This window comes from Chiloscyllium plagiosum, unplaced genomic scaffold, assembly GCF_037043375.1.
Source record: "Chiloscyllium plagiosum isolate Xiang-an unplaced genomic scaffold, Cpla_swu_hap1 HiC_scaffold_13, whole genome shotgun sequence".
Classification (NCBI taxonomy): domain Eukaryota; kingdom Metazoa; phylum Chordata; class Chondrichthyes; order Orectolobiformes; family Hemiscylliidae; genus Chiloscyllium; species Chiloscyllium plagiosum.
The window spans coordinates 25,958,321-25,973,463 of NW_028270151.1; the positions used below are offsets into that span (position 1 = coordinate 25,958,321).

General features: G+C 40.9%; 1 pseudogene across 1 annotated transcript in view; it reads right to left on the reverse strand.

The window, feature by feature from the left end:
• Positions 1 to 15,143, reverse strand: part of LOC122555638 (scavenger receptor cysteine-rich type 1 protein M130-like) — a 149,260-nt pseudogene that overhangs the window by 121,605 nt on the left and 12,512 nt on the right. Inside the window, exons 4-7 of the transcript XR_015759256.1 lie at positions 14,430 to 14,747; positions 4,986 to 5,300; positions 2,922 to 3,236; positions 834 to 1,145 (exon numbers count right to left, since the gene is read on the reverse strand). The product of XR_015759256.1 is annotated as a scavenger receptor cysteine-rich type 1 protein M130-like (transcript). The remainder of the gene's footprint in view (positions 1 to 833; positions 1,146 to 2,921; positions 3,237 to 4,985; positions 5,301 to 14,429; positions 14,748 to 15,143) is intronic.

Consider the following 15,143-nt stretch of genomic DNA (forward strand, 5'->3'; position numbering starts at 1 on the left):
GTTATCAAATCAGCCATGAGCTCATTCAATGATAGAGCGTACCCAGTGGACCAAATGGCCTACTTCTGTTCTTAAGTGTTTTTGGTCTTACTCATGGTTCGTTCTTAAAGACTTCCCAATCCAGTCCTCTGAACTGCCATTTGCTTTTCAGATTGTTACATTGTGCGTTCAAATTAATCCTATCTGTAAACATTGTATTGAGTCATGAATGATGCATACTTCTCAATGGACTATTATATCTCATTTGGAATTCTGTTCAGCGAACACTCAGTCCTAAACATGGCTTGTTCCACACATTCAACTGCAATGTAAACTGAAGATGTTTCTCAAACTGTCCATTTTTTAAAATCTCTGAACTGGCATTACATAATGTTGATTTGAACCTATTACTTTTAACCAATTGACACTGACTGATGTTGGATCAATTTCTTAAGTTGTGGTTATTTGCACAGCCTCATATAACGACTTATGATAATTTCCTTTTCTGAAATTCAACAGCTTTCTATTCATTAAAGCCACAGCTCTCGAGAGCTAAGGGGTTGGCAGATTGCATATTAGTACCTTAATGTTTCCTTCTTCAATGCACAATGAGCAACATATTTTAAAGTACTGGTTTACATTAACTCTAGTTTTAACTGGCGATGTATAATATTTTTCTATGAATTGTATTCAGTGAATGAAATGTAAAATCTGCCCGAAAATCTGCCCGAAAATGGTCCAGTTAATCTGAGTGAAATACTAAATAAAAAACCACTATCCAGGACTGCTGACATTAAGTCTTATGCAATATTGTGCACAATAATTAAAGGTGTTCTAATTAAAGATGTTCTTACCAGAGCAAACCACCCCAACTCCATCGGCAATGGACAACTCTTCCATTTGTGTAAAACTGCAATTCCACAGGAAGGGTTCATTTCCATTGCATTTGACATTGTTGATCAATGATGGACCTGTGCCTTTCCCAAACTTCGTGTGGTTGTAAATGTTTATTGCAGAGCCACAATTCAGTTGTCTGCAAACTATGTCCGCATCATTGAACTTCCACTGAGTGTCAGTCACTCTCCCCCATGTGCCGCCATAGTAAACTTCTACTCGGCCATCACAAATGGTCTCCCCATTGGCCAGTCGCATCTGCCAATCTTCACCTGTACGAATGTAATTTGACAATCTAGGTTCATTCAACATTTCAAAGTTGAAATGTAGACATCAATTCTAAAAGTTGTTATTCTGTGGTTACTCGTTGCTCACAAAATGCAAAGGAAATGCATTACAAGTACAGAATATAAAGGTTGTCAGCAAGTTAAAGAGAGTAAGGATCTAAGCGAAGCTTCAGTCAGAACATTTTAAATAAGGAAAGCAAAACATGTTTCGCTTGATCTGCATGTGGCTAGGGAACGTTCGCAGTTTTTTCCCCCTCGTCTGTCTTTTTAAACGACAAATCATTCAGTTTGAGTGCAATTGGGGTTCAGCTGTAAATGCTAGCGTCACCAAAGATACTCACATTCCTGGAATGAATAAAAATCAGATTGCCATTTTGTTTCGTTATTTCAGAGCATGCGGACATCATCGGAAAAGACAGGGTTTGTTTTTGAGAAGGTTACAGTTTGACCGTAACTTAATCCCACTCCAGACTGCTATTGTCATAGCCACAGACGTGTTAGAGAGGAAGTTGCAATGTGTTGCCTCAGAAATGATGATGAAATGGCAATATATTTCCAAGTCATGATGGCCTGTGAGCTGAAGGGTGTCTGCATTCCCCACACCACCCCTCCCCCAAATTATCCCAGATTCAATCTTCCAACTGGGCACCTCCCGCTTGAACTGTCCTACTTGTCCATCTTCCTTCCCACCCATCCGCTCCACTCTCCTTTTGGACCGACCATCAACACCTACACCGTTCATCTACCTATAGCATTCCCCAAAGCCCCACCCCCTGTCCTTAATCTATCTGCTCTCTTGGGCCACCCCCTCACTCCTGCTCGAAACGTCCTGGGATGCTGCCTGACCGGCTGTGCTTTTCCAGCACCACACTTTTCGACTCTGATCTCCAGCATCTGCAATCCTCAATTTCTCCTAGTATTACTGTATGCCTTTCTTCTAACAGATAGTAGGTTTCTTGGGAATGAAACGTTCTGGCAGAGAGATTTGATGAGTTGCAGTCGTGTATATTTAGGAGAAAGTGAGGACTGCAGATGCTGGAGATCAGAGCTGAAAAAGTGTTGCTGGAAAAGCGCAGCAGGTCAGGCAGCATCCAAGGAGCAGGAGAATCGACGTTTCGGGCATGAGCCCTTCTTCAGTATATTTAACCTATCGGGTCTATTCTCATGCTAAAACAAAAGCAGAACAGTTAACATTTCGAGTTTAGTCTGACGCTTCTTCAGAACGCTGCTCTGAAGTTCTGGCTACCAGACTTGAAACATGAACTCTGTGTCCATGTCTGTGTACAGACTGTGCAGGTCTGGCAGCATCTGGAAGAGAGTTATCGCTTCGAATGGAATGACCCTTCTTCAGGACTGGATTCGAAACATTAACTCTGTTTCTCTCTCCACAGATGTTGCCAGGCCTGCTAAACTCCTCCAGCAATTTCTGTTAACGTTTAGGACTTCCAGCATTCTGCAATTATATTTTTCTCATAGGAAGTGTTAAATCCGATTTCGACCTCCTCTGAGAAAGGAGATACATTGAAGGGTCGGAAATAAATAACTGGTCGTATCCTGCTACCTGGAATCCCTCACTGTGCTATCTCTTGTCGCACGGAAATTAACAAAAATCAAACAGATTCGTGCAACAATTGCAAAGCAGAAGAATTCGGACTTTTGTCGCGGCAACGAGCCATAATGTACCCCGCACTCGAGAAATTGAACATTAAAATAGATACAGCTAAGAGATTAACGAACACTTGAAGCTGAATGAACACCTACTAGTACAGATGACCACAGCATCATTGCTGTGGGAACACCGATGCTGTCCCCAGGATGAAACCGTGCAGTCACGCAATTGCATTTCATTGCCAATACATTCGTATTTGTCATTCCATATCGATCCATTTCCCTCTCCGAAAAATGCGCCTCCTGGTGCTGCTAACGCAGCTCCACAAGCGAGTTGATTGCAGACAACTGCTGCATCCTGTAAATCCCAGTCGGTATCGCAAACTGTGCCCCAGGTATCATCCATGAGTATCTCCAGTCGGCCTGAGCAGGTATCATTACCACCAACTAATCGTGGTCCCCTTTGACCTTGGTGCAGAAACAATACATGTTATCATGTTCTGATTTCATATTCTAATAGAAATCATCTATTTTGTCCCCCGACAGTACGTATAGGAGAGGTTGTTGGAACAAGGAAAACTCTATATTTTGGCAAAGGCTGATTAAGAAGTCCCACAATTTTGACAGACAGAGAAGCTTTGACGACAGCAAAATGTCGCTGTAACAACGGATAGGTGAAGGGGAAAGTGCAGATACAACAGGTAGGACATATGTAAAGGGTCAAGGTGTAATTCCGTGGTAGAGACTGACACAAACATTCTGTGAATGAAGGTAAGCTAGACAGAAGTAATCACCTGAATGGAAATTTTAGAATTGAATTCGCCCTATTATTGTGAAATGAAATAGCAAAATAGAATTGTGGTTCAGGAAGATGTTTTTTAGATTAGAGATTCCAGTGCAAAAAGAAAAGGTGGGAACTAAACAAGGTACATATTTTCCATTTCACAAGATGGTGAAGTGGCAACACGGAAGAAAATTGACTGAACACATTGGACGCTACCGGCCATTTATTGCTCTGACTGTATTTTTGCAGATAAGGACTAAATCCATTAGGATTCGAGAGAATTCTATACGACATGTTTTGAAGTAGCTGTAGTAATTACTTCTGAGCTTTGGTTCCTTTTGTTTTATTAAAAAGTGCACAGCAGGGAAACAGACCCTTCGGTCCAATTCGTCCATGCCGACCAGATATCCCAACTTTAGATTCCCATTTGCCAGCACTTGACCCATATCCCTCTAAACACTTCCTATTTATATACCCATCCAGATGCCTTTTAAATCTTGCAATTGTACCAGCCTCCACCACTTTCTCTGGTCACTCAATCCATATATACACCACCCTCTGTGTGAAAAAATTGCCAATTAGGTCCCTTTTATATCTTGCCCTTCTCAACCTAAACCTATGCCCTCTAATTCTGGACTCCCCCACTCCCGGGAATACTTTGCCTATTGATCCTATGCATGCCCTTCATGATTTTATAAATCTCTATGAGGTCACCTCTCAGCCTTGGACGCTCCAGGGAAAACTGCCCCAGCTTATTCAGCCTCTCCCTATAGCTCAAATGCTCCAACCCTGGCAACATCCTTGCAAATCTTTTCTGAACCCTTTCAAGTTTCACAACATCCTTCTGATAGGAAGGAGACCAGAAATGCACAATTCAAAAGTGGCCTAACCAATCTCCTGCACAGCTGTAACATAACCTCCCAACTCCTATACTTAGTGCTCTGACCAATAAAGGAAAGCATACGAAACACGTTCTTCACTATTCTATCTACCTGCGACTCTAATTTCAAGGAGCTATGAACATGCCCTCCAAGGTTTCTTTGTCCAGCAGCACTCACTCGGACCTTACCACTAAGTGTATAAGTCCTGCTTAGATTTGCTTTCCCAAAATGCAGCACCTCACATTTTTGTCTGCTGCTGTCTTGTGACAAGTTCCTACAGCTCAATTTGAACTTCAAATGAAGGTTCTTTGAAAACGGTGATTCGCATAATCGATACTAAAAGTGAAAGGGATATATTCTAGTGTCACTTCGAATCATCATGCTGAAACGCGAACAGAGAACTGGGCCAAATGTTGAAATCAACCATGTCTCCTACGTCATTGACGGAGGCATTAATAGGGGGAAAAAATTTCAAATCTACAGGAAGATAGCACAAATTTTAAACTTTGCGTTCCACTCGAAGTTTGCAGAAAGAAGGGACAAATCACTTACCAGAACAAATGATACTGACGTCATTTCTGTGTGTGCAATTCATTTGTTTGCTTTGTAATATGGGGCAATCCCAGAGAATCGTCTCATTACCCTGGAATTCATAGACATCCTGCCACACAGGACCACTGCCTTCTCCAAACTGAGCCTCTCTGAGCACTGCTATCACTTCACCACATTTCAAGGAAGCACAAACCACATGAGCGTCTTGTGAATCCCAATGTGAATCACACACTGTGCCCCAAGTATTCCCTTTCTGTATCTCCAATCTTCCAGAGCATCCATCCATTCCACCAACCAATCTTGGCTCTCTGTGTTCTGTTGTTTTAAACAAATGGGATAAAACTTTCAACATCACTGGCTTGAATTCATGATTTAAAACAAGAAAATTACTTCACTAGAGTTTAACATTGTTCAGATGATGAAATGATAATTCAAGTTGAATGTTTACTTCTTCCAAATAGTTTACATTATTTAGCTTTGCAATTTTTGGTGACCCACTGGTGCAGTTGAACAGACATGTTTCTGAATCTCCGTTTTATAAGCTCATTTGCATTTGCATTTGTATTTTACCTTTTCTTAAATCACAGCGAGAAAAAATTAAAAAGAAGACTTAGTTGACCATGCTGAGATATAATGTTGAAGTTCAAGTAGCTCACATTGATGATGCAAACGCAGAATCTTATTTTCATGATTTGAAGCAGCAAGGTATCCTTTTGGGATAAAGTGATCGCAAGTTGTAAAATGTGCCTGCCATAGCTAATAAATAAGCTTTTAAAATTTTAATCCATTCAACACATCTCTATCTTCAGAATGTCACAATTATTAATTGCGATTGATAGCTATAACATGTCGTATATGTGTTCTTTACGACATTAAAATATGGTACAAATAAATATATCACAACTGAGTCTGTTAACTGTTTGGAGGGGTGTAGTGGAGGTGTGGAGAGGAAGGGAATGTGACAGCAATTTGTGTCCTCTTCTATATGGACAACAGCAACTCAAAAAAGGCTTCTTTAAAAGTACTTTCCAAAAATGCTTTCCCTCACCAATAGAATGAAATAAGTAGCAAATGCATGGAACATCAACACTTGCAAGCTCCTTTCAAAATCGTACATCGTTTTGTCTTGAAAATCATGTGGAATTCTAAAAATCCCTTCCTAACAGAACTATGGTTCTATCGATGCCAAAGGGACTGTTGAGTTTGAAGAAGATGGCTGATCACCACTTTCTCATATTCAGTTTATGATGGGAAGCAAATGTTGGTCTCACTGATGCCCAAATCCTGTGATGGAATCAATTAAATAAATCCACACCTTGGTAGTGACAATTATGAAGTACATAACTAAATTTTTTCTACGAACAATGTGACTTGGTATCCCAAATCATGATGACCCATAATTTATTTTCATTTTGAAATGACTACATATATCAACGTCATTCAATAGCCAGAAATGATGTGATTTCATGAGTTACCAGTTGGTCACACCTGGAGTCTGCTTTACAATAAATGCATAAATTGGAATTTACTTTCCACACTTAATTTAAATAAACTTGCTAATTAGAGCATATTTATAAATAAAACAATAATATTTTATCTCAGCATCATGTACTCAGCATGATTTGTTGAAGGTGCAGGAAAACATATGTTTCTTATTTGTACTCTGTCAGGAAGAATAGAGTAGCTGAATATTATTTAAATGTAGCAAGACTCCAGAAAGTTGCAACACAGCAAGATTTAGGAGTCTTGGATTCAGTTGGGAATCCAGGTTAAGTTGGTAATGAGGAAAGAAAATGGAATGCAGTTCAAAATTAGGGAGTTTGTGTTAAAACTACAGAAGGAACAGCTGGAATACTGTGAACAATTTTTGTCTGTTTCTTATCGATTGGCATTTAAGTTGTTTTTGATTTCCTCATTAGCCCTTCTGCACTGATTGTGAAATACCCATTCATCTATCCTAATCCAAGTTTTCCACTCTTGACCCAGATCCTTATATGTTATATGTTCACCTAAATTTTTCTTCTAGGTCTTAAGGGTTCCTGCATTTATCACTCTTTCAGACAATGAGTTCCAGATACCCTTAGCCCTTGATAACAAAATATTATTTTCTCAAATTCCCTCTAATACTTCTGCTACATATCTGAAAAACTGCATTATAATTATTGACCCCTTCACTGAGGGGACATTATTCCTATCTACACTGCCTATGCCCCTCAGAAGTTTGTGCATTCAATCAGGTACACATCAGCCTTCTTTGCTTTAAGCAAAACAGCCCCAGTTCATCTAGTTTCTCTTGAAAGCTGAATCACTTCAGACCAGGTAACAACTTCGTAAAGCTCTTCTGCACTTTCTCTAGTGCAACCACAGTTTCCAACAATGTGATGACCAGAACTGCATCCATTACTCCAGCTGTGGCTTAACATTGTACACGGTTCATAATCTCCTTGCTGTTGTATTCACTATTTTGTCAAATAAAGGGTAAGTATTACATATGCCTTCTTAACCATTTTATCTTCCTGCCCTGTTGCTTTCAAGGACACTAAGATCTCTCAGATCCTCTGTACTTTTGAAGGTGCTACCATTCGATGTGTATTCCCTTGCCTTGATACTCCTCATTCTTTTCAGGACTGAATTCCATTCGCCACTGTTCAGTCCATATGATGAGTCTATCTACATCAGTCTGTCATCTAAGGCTTTCTTCTTCACGTTTTTTTCAGGCTATTAATTTGTATGACATCTGCAAACTTACTGATCATACCACCCGCAATTATGCCTAGCCCATTAATGTACACAATACAGCCATCATCAAACCCTGTGGTACACCAGTGGACACAAGCTTCCAACATTAAACATTATTTGACCATCACCCTCTGGTCCGTGCCACTAAATCAATTTGCCACATTTAACTGGGCTCTTAGTTTCTTAGTCAGTCTGCCATATGAGTCTTTGTCAAAAGCCTTACTGAAGTCAGTGTAACCTATATCAATTCTATTACCCGCATCTAGACACCTTGTCACTTCCTTGAAAAAAAGTAGTCAATTTTGAGACATGATCTCCCACTAACAAAGAAATGCTGACTATCTTTGAAAAATCTTTGACTCTCCAGATGGAGATTAATTCTGTCCCTCAGAACTATTTCCAATTGTTTCCCTTTAGCAGTTGTTAGTTTAATTGTTTATCCCTACCACTCATCTTGAATAATGATACCACATTAGCTGTTCTCCAATTATCTGGCACCCCTCTTGTGGCCAGTGATGATGTCAAAATTAATAGTAGAAGCCATGCAATCTCCTCTCTTGCCTTCCACAGCAGCTTGGGATGCATCTTATCTGGGCATAGGAATTTTTCCGCTTTTGAACCTGCTAGATGTCAATGATAATCTCTCAATGCTAATTCATTCAAGCACAAAAAAGTTCCCCTTCCTGGTTTCCTGTCCTACATATCCATCTGTGCAATGAATACAGATTCAAAGTGCTAGTTTAAAACTTCAGCAATGTTGATTGGCTCCACACACAGATTGCTGCTTTGCTTCCCAATTGGACTTAACTGTCCTCGGTTATCCTCTCGCTCCTAATATATTTTACACCTTTATGGCTCTGCATTCTATTTGTTACCATTTTGAATGTCTCCAATTGCTTTGATGCATAGAATGCAGAGGGTGGTGGTGGAGGGTGGCTTTTCACACAGGGGGCTTTGACCAGTGGTATGCCGGAAGAATCGGTGCTGGGTCCACTGTTTTTTTGCTATTTACATGAATGACTTTGATGTGAACAAAGGCAGTATAATTCGTAAGTTTGCAGATGACACCAAAGTTGAAGATGTATTGGACAGTGAAGAAGGTTACCTCAGAGTACAATGGGATCTTAATCAGTTGGGTCAATGGGCCGAGAAGTGGCAGTTGGAGTTCAACTTGGATAAATTTGAGGTGCTGAATTTTGGAAAGGCAAATCAGGGCAGAATATTTACACTTAATGGTAAGGTCCTGAGGAATGTTGCTGAACAAATAGATCTTGGAGTTCAGGTTCATAGTTCCCTGAAAGTGGAATCACAGATATATGGGATCGTGAAGAAGGCATTTGGTATGCTTACCTTAATTGGTCAGAACTCTGAGTATAGGAGTTGTGAGGTCTGTTTGCGGCTGTATAGGACATTGGTTAGGCCACTTTTGGATTATTGTGCAATTGTGGGTTCCCTTTAATAGGAAGGGTGTTGTGAGACTTGAAAGGGTTCAGAAAAGATTGACAAAGATGTTGCCAGAGTTGGAGGGTTTGATCTATTGGCAGAGGCTGAGTAGGCTGGGGCTGTTTTACCTGAAGCTTCGGAGGCTGATGGTTGATCTTATAGATGTTTATAAAATCATGAGGGGCATAGATAGGGTAAACAGACAAGGTCTTTTCTTTGGGGCAGGAGAGGCCAGAACGAGAGGGTATTGGGTTAGAGTGGGGGGGAGGGGGGGGAGGGAGAGCTTTTGCACTTCGAATTTGCCTATATATCCGTCTTTCTACCTCCCTCAAACTATTTGGGTATTTATAGTGCAGCCAGAAAAGTGACTTCCACCATTTAGTTTTTGAGGTCTATCCACATGGCCTAATTCATGGAATCTTCTAAGATAACATCCCTCCTTGCTGACACTTTGTTCTCCACTGTGATATTACCTCCTTTTCTGCAGACCTCATTATCATGCCTAAAGTGACTTCACTTTGGCATATTGAGCTTTCACTCCTGCCCCTCTATCAATCATATCTCCATGATAGCAATAACATGACATCCCCATATGTAATCAACACTGTTAATTCATCTGCATTACTCGAAAGACTTCATGCATTAAAATAAATGTCATATAGCCTTGCCATGATTCCTTGTGCCTTAACATGACCATCTATGCCTCGCCTTCTAGATTGACTTGGTTCTTCTTCTCTATTTTCTTGTGCATGATCTCCTATATACCTCCATTCTGTATTCCATCTTCAGCCAAATTAGTTGAAATTCCCACCACGCATATGACCAAACATTCCTGCAAGTATGAACAGGTCAGGTGCAATCTGTCAGACTTGTGCAGCTCAAACCTTTGCCTGAAGTGAAGCTGATTCAGATCCACAAATCAAAAACACTCCCTCCTATTCCAACTTTTCTGCCACAAACTTATCCATTCTACATGCTAATTCCTGTACTCACTAGCATAGACAGACTATGACCAAGGGAGAATACCTCAGAATAAGGCATTGTCATTCCAAGACAGAGGTTAATATTAATTTCTTCTCTTGGAGGATAGGATAGTGAACTAAAGTATTCTTTGCTGCAGAATATTCATTCAGAATATCCAGGCTGAGAAAACTTTTTTTATAAAGAAACAAATTATGTATTAGTGGGAAAAGGCAGGGTAATAGACTTGAGGATTATCAAAGGAGATCCAGAGACCCATTTAATATTCTGTGGCCCTGTGATTGAATCCCACTCTAGCAGATGGTGGAATTTAAATTCAATAAAACGATGGAATTAAGTTCTAATGATGACCATTAAACCAACATGATTTTTAAAAAGTCATTTGTATTACTCAAGTTCTTGAAAGAAAGAAATTGCCATCTGTACCTAGTCTAGTTCACATGCGTTTTTCCAGACTCATGGCAGAATTATAGCAAAAGGTTAGTGGACTTGAAAAATTAACTCGACATTTTTGTCTACAGACGTTGCCAGACGGGCTGAGTTTCTCCAGCACTTTCATTTCCTGTGATTGATTAGATTAGATTAGATTAGATTAGATTAGATTAGATTAGATTGGATTACAGTGTGGAAACAGGCCCTTCGGCCCAACAAGTCCACACCGACCCGCCGAAGCGAAACCCACCCATACATTTACCCATAACCTAACACTACGGGCAATTTAGTATGGCCAATTCACCTGACCCTGCACATCTTTGGACTGTGGGAGGAAACCGGAGCACCCGGAGGAAACCCACGCAGACACTTAACTGATTGACTCCTAACTGTTTTCTGAAATGGCTTGGAAGCCATTTAGTTCCAAAGCAATGAAGGGAGAAATGCTGGCTGAGTCAATGATGCCACATCCCATGTGTAAATTTAAAAAAAATATTTGGCTTACTCTAATTGAATGTAGCAATCTCGATCAGACAAATGGTCTACCTCTGTTCCAATGTCTTACATTTCAATTATCAACCTCTAACTGTAATGAGTTCCACTCTTAGCATTTTGGATAGTCTGCTATAACGTTTACCTCAATTAAAACCATTTGTCCCTCAGCATCTTTGTCACAGCTGAGGCAACATTTTACCTCTAACCAGAGTGAGGTTTCCCTTTCATTTCTAATCTTGATAAAACAGTGGCAACTTCAAGAAGAGACAACCAAAATAAGAATTGCGTAATGTATAAATCTAAGAAACATCACCGATCTTTGTAAGGCATATAATTACTGTCACTACAAGGGCAGGTCAGCAGTATGATACCCTGGAGCACATAATTAACTTTTTGATTCTCCAGAGCCTTTCTATGAGTCAGAGGCATGAGTCAGAAATGTCATGGAATACTCTCCTTGATGATCCATCTCCAACAATGCTCAATCACACTAGTGAGAACAATCCAGAACAAAGCAATTGGCTAATTTGTTACCACATATATTCACTGCCTCCACACTGATGTTCAGTACCAGTAATGTAAACCATATAAAGATGCATTGTATACATTCAGGAAGGTTACTTGGGCAGTAATTTCCAACCCCATAGAATGACAAGAGGAGCGGGTACATGAGAATGCCACTACATGCAAGCTAATTTTCAAGCCATTCATTATTCAGACTTGAAAATATTTTACTATTCATTTAGTGCCATGAAATTCCCTGTATCCCATATTCTTGACTTTATGAATGAGCCTACCATAGGGAAACTTATCAAATGCCTTGCTGAAGTCCATATACACCACATTCACTGCTCAACCTTTATCAACCTGTCTCATCCCCTCCTCAAAGGACTCAATAAGATTTGTGAGGCATGACCTGCCTATCACAAAACCTTGCTGACTGCCTTTAACCACGCTATGCATTTCCAAATAGTCATAAATCCTATCTATTAGAATTCTTTCCAAAACCTTGCTGACCACTGATGTAAAACTGACTTGCCAGGGATTTTCCTATTCTCCTTGTTGAAAAGAAGCACAATTCAAAGTTTGTGTGAAGATTTGTAGCTCGGGTGCTCGTTGTTGTGGTTCTGTTCGCCAAGCTGGAAGTTTTTGTTGCAAACGTTTCGTCCCCTGGCTAGGCGACATCATCAGTGCTTGGGAGCCTCCTGCGAAGCGCTTCTTTGATGTTTCCTCCAGTGTTTATAGTGGTCTGTCCCTGCCGCTTCCGGTTGTCAGTTTTAGCTGTCCGCTGTAGTGGTTGGTATATTGGGTCCAGGTCGATGTGTTTGTTGATGGAGTTTGTGGATGAAAGCCACACAGGAAAGCCACACACACAGACCAAGTCCTAAACTACGAAAGTAACCACCCCAACACACACAAACGAAGCTGCATCAGGACACTATTCAAAAGGGCCACAACACACTGCAGTACACCAGGACTGCAAAAAGAAGAAGAGGACACCTATACAAGGTATTCGCCAAAAACGGATACCCGCGCAACTTCATCAGCAGATGCCTAAGAGAAAGACCACGGAACGAGGACATACCACAACCAAAAGGACTAGCCACACTACCATACATCAGGAGCATCTCGGAACTGACTGCCAGACTACTGAGGCCCCTAGGACTCATAATGGCACACAAACCAACAGCCATGCTCAGACAACAACTCACCAGAACGAAGGACCCGATACCCAACATGAGCAAGACGAATGTAGTGTACAAAATACCATGCAAGGACTGCACTAAACACTATATAGGACAAACAGGAAGACAGCTAGCAATCCGCATACATGAACATCAACTAGCCACGAAACAACACGACCAGCTATCCTTAGTAGCCACACACGCAGACAACAAGCAACATGAATTCGACTGGGACAACACTACTATCGTGGGGCAAGCCAGACAGAGAACAGCCAGGGAATTCCTAGAGGCATGGCATTCATCCACAAACTCCATCAACAAACACATCGACCTGGACCCAATATACCAACCACTACAGCGGACAGCTGAAACTGACAACCGGAAGCGGCAGGGACAGACCACTATAAACACCGGAGGAAACATCAAAGAAGCGCTTCGCAGGAGGCTCCCAAGCACTGATGATGTCGCCTAGCCAGGGGACGAAACGTTTGCAACAAAAACTTCCAGCTCGGCGAACAGAACCACAACAAGAAGAACAATATTCACCTGCCTCCAAACCTCGGGTATGACTCCCATGGAGAGTGAGGAAGCAAAAATCTTCACCAGCAGTTTAGCAACCTTTCTCACTTCCTGGAGCAACCTAGGATAAATCTGGTCTGGCCCTGAGGACTTACCAATCTTAATGTTTGCCAAAATTTCCAACACATCAACTTCATCAATCTTGATCTGTTCAAGCCTGCTTCCCAGCTCCTCAAAGTTCTTATTCACAACAAGGTCCCTTTCCTTAGTGAAAACCAAAGCAAAAAAAACTCATTTAGGGCTTTTCCTATCTTTTCTGACTCCACGCACAAGTTCCCTATGCTATCCCTGACCAGCCCTACCTTCTCCCTGACCATTCTCTTATTCCTCACATATGTGTAAAACATCTTTGGGTTCTCCCTAATCCTTCCTGCCAAGCCTTTTTTGTGCCTCCTCCAGGCTCTCCTCAGTCCATTTCTGAGCTCCTTTCTAGTAAGCCTGTAATCCTCTAAAGCTGTGCTAGATCCTTCCTTCCTCTATCTTACGTAAGCTGCCTTCTTCCTTTTGACAAGAAGCTCCTCTGTTCTCGTCATCCAAGGCTCCTTAATCGTACCCCTTCTTGTTTGTCTCAGAGGGACAGATTTGTGCATCACTGGCAACAACTGCTCCTTAAACAGTCTTCACATGTCTGTTGTGCCATTTCTGTGGAACAATTGCTCCCAAACTGTACTTTCCAACTCATGTCTGATAGCCTCATAATTTCCTTTACATCAATTAAATATCTTCCCTTGGTAACTGTTCCTTTCCCTTTCCAAGGCTATGGTAACTGTGAGGTAGTTGTGGTCACTGTTACCAAAGTGTTCTCCCACCGCAAGATCTGACACCTGTCCTGGCTCATTGCCGAGCATCAAATCTAAAATGGCCAAAACAGTCAGTTCATTACTATGTTCTCATTGGTAACTAGGATGGGCAATAAATATTCCATAATTTGTTTGAAAACTTAACTTCTAAGTCAATAGTCCACAAGGTAAAATTCAATGATATTGAATTGTTTAATAATTTACTTGATTATACAACTTGTTCAGTATTGTGGCATGCAAACATGTCAATGGCATTTTATTATCTAAAATAATACAGGCGGAAAAGTTACCTGAACAAACAACACCAGCTGCTTCTTTCTCCGCAGAGCAGTTTTTGTGAGCCAAAGGTTTCAGCTCACATTTCCAGGGGTCCTCCTCAGTGCCTTTGCAATGAAGTCCAAAGTTCAGCATCGGCACATAACCAACCCCAAACTGAGAATTCCCTGATGCAGATACAGCGTCACCACAGCTCAGAAATTTGCAGAAAGCACGAGCTTCATTTATACCTCACATTCGCCCACACATTACAATCAACGATGAAAAGCTGGTGGCTTCAACTCTTCCAGCGCAAGGGCTACCTCCATCCTTCAGTACAGCAATTTGTCTAGCTGTCAGGGAAGAATGCATCAGGATATTCACATTAGCTGTCATGCGCCAGTTTAACAGAAGACAATAAACCGCCTGTTTAAAATCATTTTAACAACAGATATCACAGCCATTCTTCCTGTTTCAAGCCACACTATTAATAAGTCTACGGAATAGGAGGTTAGCTCTACAATTACAGAAAGATCGTAATCGCGAGTGGTCAATATAAGCATGACAGAGCACAGTCCTTTAACATATAAGATGTATTAATAGAGGTAATAGATCATCAGCAATTATTACTATAAAAATAAAATATACAAGGCAGAAGAGACAAAATATATTTTGGAATTGTGGATAATAATCAAAGTACAAAGATTCGAAGTCAGATGTCACGGAGAAGCAGAGAGATTCCACACACA